We start from the raw sequence: 4,629 nt of genomic DNA on the forward strand, positions 1-4,629 counted from the left end.
TTATCCGCAGTTCAAATATATGACTTTCATATATTCACAGCCGTTACTACAAGTCTTTAGTGGTTAATCCGACAAATGAATGTCCCGTCTGGTAAAAAGTGAACATAAAGTAAAAGAAATTTATGTGTAATAAATGCGTCTACAGAGGTAAAAATGTGCGACACCTTGTGTGTGACATTTTACCCATGCAAACGCTTGACGGCTTCCCCAGTTTGAGAATTCGATTGAATTCGAAGTGTCCGAATCTTTGTGTCTAACGAGCCCCAGCAAACGAATTCGTCCGGCCCGTTACGACATATGCCCACGTTCCTCGTTATATTACCTCTATCAGTTTTATTTTGTGATTCATTTCCTTTATTCTTGACCGGAAACGCCTAATTACACCCACAGTCAGACAATCTTCTTCACCCTTCCCCCCCAACCTGGAATTTAAAAACTCTTTACGCCAACAATTTATGCTAATAAAACAGCGTTCTTTTGGGACCTCATGGCAGTAGACATGAGAGAACGACCAAGTTCCGTAAAGTTTTTTCTTACATATAGTAAATATTCCACCGAGTTTCTGTTCGTGTGAGATATTTAATCTCATAACGACTTGAGGTTTATTAACTCCGTTTAGTTACTTACGGCCTTTGTCACTACCTTGGAATAATTTGAACGGTCACTGTCACTCAACATGCATAAGCCAGATAAGAAAAATTGTAAAAGGGTAGTTATAATAAATAAACCATATGATAGCATAAAATGAAATGGAAATGTTGCATCCGATATTAAAAAAAAGGAAAAAGTAACCGACACCTACAGTTCCATTTTAGAAAAAAATATCACACTGACCTAAAAAGATAATTTCTCTGAAAAAAAAGGAAGAAAGATGATAAAATTGGCGATAATAATGGAAAAAAGTAGAAAAAAGAGCAAAAACAAAATGCAAATTCCACGGGGAGGAGTTCCTCGGCCCCCAAGCCAGTTTGAGAGTTACTCCTTGTCCGCCAGCTCCAAATCATACTCGGGGAGAAGTTATTCGGCCCCCAAGCCAGATTAAGAATAACTCCTATAGCGTGATTCGAACCCGCGACCTCGATGACCTCACTTGCACTCGTTGCGCGCCCACGATTACCAGTCGACCATCTGGAATATGCATCATTAATTAATATCAATTGTCGGTATGGAGAGTTTTCAAATACCGGGTTGGGGGGGAGGGTGAGGAAGTTTGTCCAAATGAGAGTGCAATCGAGCGTTTCTGGTCAAGAATAAAGGAAATGAATCATACAAAGAGCCGAAAGAAGCGATATCAACGAGGAATGTTAGCATATGTCGTAATGGCGGACGGCTTCGTTCGCTGGGGCTTGTTAAACACGACGCTTCGAACACTTTTCAAACAAGTTATCAGTTGTGTGCATTGGCCCTCGTTCGATTTGTGTATAACGGTGAATAAAAGAAAATTCGCAACATAATAAACTGGTGTGGCAAATACAAACTCCAGGACGACAAAAGCTTCACGAGGCACGAAAAATGCATTCCGCGGAATAGAAAGAACGCTAACAAAGAAAAGGTAGAAAACTTTTTTAACTCTAGAATTTCATCTACTATTCCTGTAAAGCCATAGTTGTAAAAATCAAAATAAAAGAAAATAAATAAATAGCGATGAAATATCACTTGTAGAAGGCCGAATGCCCATGCAGCACAAGAAGGTGTAAAGTGTCATCAAAATAATGATCAACAAAAAGGCAAGTTTAAGAATTGAATTTAATGGAACAGTTGTATACACAAGATTTATTTAAGATTTATTGTCACTATTTTTGCTTACTCTAAGTTTGCTTGTGTTATTAAAAGTACATCACAAGTGTAATTTTGCTACTTAACATCATTTTCTACATTTTCCCTGCCAATTTAACCCTTTTTCAATATCATTTAATGATTGAATAATTATAATCTCACATAAAGGCATTTGAAAAGGAAAAACAAAAACAAATACACCTTACCACAATGCCAGGTTACTTTGGTCTCTGATTCAGTTATTATAAAATGCTTTAACAAATAAAAAGGGTGTAATACTGTGACTTTTTTCAGAAATAATTCTAGAGTCTTTAGTGGAAAAATTGGTCGAAAATTCTTGATGATACAAAAAACAGGTGGTCTCCCTTGTGCGATGCGACTTCTGATGAAGGGGTTTTCTGAGCTCCATGCACTCGGATTGTTTGATGCTGTTTTCAAATTAATACTAAGAGAAGACTTAAGACTGTCAGAGCTAAATCTACATGTTAACTTAGCGAGGGCTTTTCTCGAATTTTTTAGCATGGCAGCTTAATGTAAAAGATATCAATTAAGTCCACGGTCTGTTTGGTCCTTGACAACAGGACTGGTGCTTACATCAATCGGTGAGATTATTTCCCTAATAAAAGTGACCGTAAAGGTTGTAAATGATGAAAGGTGTTGCTTCAAATTGGGGATCTTTTTTTCAAAACTCCAGCTATATTCAATGGGGAAAAAAAGGGAGAGGATGGAAATATTTTGACACTTACTCCTATTGTTCAAGCTTAATTACTGATGGGCGACAACTTAAAGCTACCTTAGAATACACTGGTTTGCAATTGACCCCAACCGAAATGCAGAAATCAGATAATTAAAAAAAATGAATAAGTGGTAATAATAATAATAATGAGATAAACAGAGAGAAAGATGTTGCACCTGATTTCGGAAAAAAAAAACGGAAAAATGCAACCGACACGTACCAAATTTCGTTCTCGAAAATAGAACTGCTCAGAAAAAAAGAAGAAAAAAACAGTGCATAAAATGATGATAAAAAGAGGAAAAACTGAAAAGACAGCAGAAACAAAATGCAAATCCAGGGGGAGGGGTTACTCGGCCCCCAAGCCAGTTTGAGAGTTACTCCTTGTCCGCCAGCTCCAAATCATACTCGGGGAGACATATCAAACTCATGGGGTACAAATAGTCTTAACATGAATGTAGTGACCACGCCCACTTCAACACCCCACTCAAATCGAGTGTCATTTTCGAATGTTTTACCATCGTGCGGATTCTCTACGGAAAAAGCACTCAATGTACCTCTGAAAATACAAAACCTCTCGAAAATACAAATACTCAGAAAAAAAGAGGAAAAAACAGGGCATAAAATGATGATAAAAAGAGGAAAAACCGAAAAGAGATCAGAAACAAAATGCAAATCCAAGGGGAGGAGTTACTCGGCTCCCAAGCCAGTTTGAGAGTTACTCCTTGTCCGCCAGCTCCAAATCATACTCGGGGAGAAGTAATTCGGCCCCCAAGCCAGATTAAGAATAACTCCTATAACGTGATTCGAACCCGGACCTCGATGACCTCACTTGCACTCGTTGCGCGCCCACGATTACCAGTCTACCATCTGGAATATGCATCATTAATTAATGTAAGTTGTCGGTATGGAGAGTTTTCAAATACCGGGTTGGGGGGGAGGGTGAGGAAGTTTGTACAAATGAGAGTGCAATCGAGCGTTTCCGGTCAAGAATAAAGGAAATGAACCATGCAAAGAACCGAAAGAAGCGATATCAACGAGGAATATTAGCATATGTCGTAATGGCGGACGGCCTCGTTCGCTGGGGCTCGTTAAACACGACACTTCAGACACTTCTCAAAGAAGTTATCAATTGTGTCCATTGGCTCTCGTCCGATTTGTGTCTAATGGTGAAAGAAGAAAATTCGAAGCGTAACAAACTGGTGTGGCAAATACAAACTCCAGGATGACAAAAGCTTCACGAGGCACGAAAAATGCATTCCGCGGAATAGAAAGAACGCTAACAAAGAAAAGGTAGAAAACTTTTTTAACTCTAGAATTTCACGTACTTTTGCTGTAAGCCATAGTTGTAAAAATCAAAATAAAAAAATAAATAAATAATATGGAAATATCACTTGTAGAAGGCCGAATGCCCATGCACCACAAGAAGGTGTAAAGTGTCACCAAAATACTGATCAACAAATAGGCAAGTTTAAGAACTGGAACAGTTGTGTACACAAAATTTATTTAAGATTTATTGTCCACTATTTTTGCTCACCCTACGTTTTGTTGTGTTACTAAAAGTAAATCATAAGTATAATTTATTTACTTAACATCATTTTCTACATTTTCCCTTTTTCGATATCATTTAATGATTGAATAATTATAATCTCACATAAAAGCATTTAAAAAGGAAAAAAGAAAACAAATACACCTTACCACAATGCCAAGTTAATTTGATCTCTGATTCGATTATTATAAAATCCTTCAACAAGTAAAAGAGTGTAATACTGTGAATATTTTCAGAAATAATTCTAGAGTCTTCAGTGGAAACATTGGTCGAAAACCCTTGATGGCGCTTAGCAGTCCTTACAAAAACAGGTGGTCTCCCTTGAGCGATGCGACTACCGATGAAGAGGTTTTCTGAGCTCGATGCACTCGGATTGTTTGATGCTGTTTTCAAATTTATGCTAAGAGAAGACTTAAGACTGTCAGAGCTAAATCTACTTGTTAACTTAGCGAGGGTTTTTCTCGAATTTCACGGCGAGTATTGGGAATTTCTCTTTTAGCATTGCAGCTAATTGTAGAAGACATCAATTTAGTCCACGGTCTGTTTGGTCCTCGACAACAGGATATTACAC

Source organism: Pocillopora damicornis, chromosome 8 (genome assembly GCF_964200805.1).
Source record: "Pocillopora damicornis chromosome 8, jaPocDami1.2, whole genome shotgun sequence".
In the NCBI taxonomy this organism is placed as follows: domain Eukaryota; kingdom Metazoa; phylum Cnidaria; class Anthozoa; order Scleractinia; family Pocilloporidae; genus Pocillopora; species Pocillopora damicornis.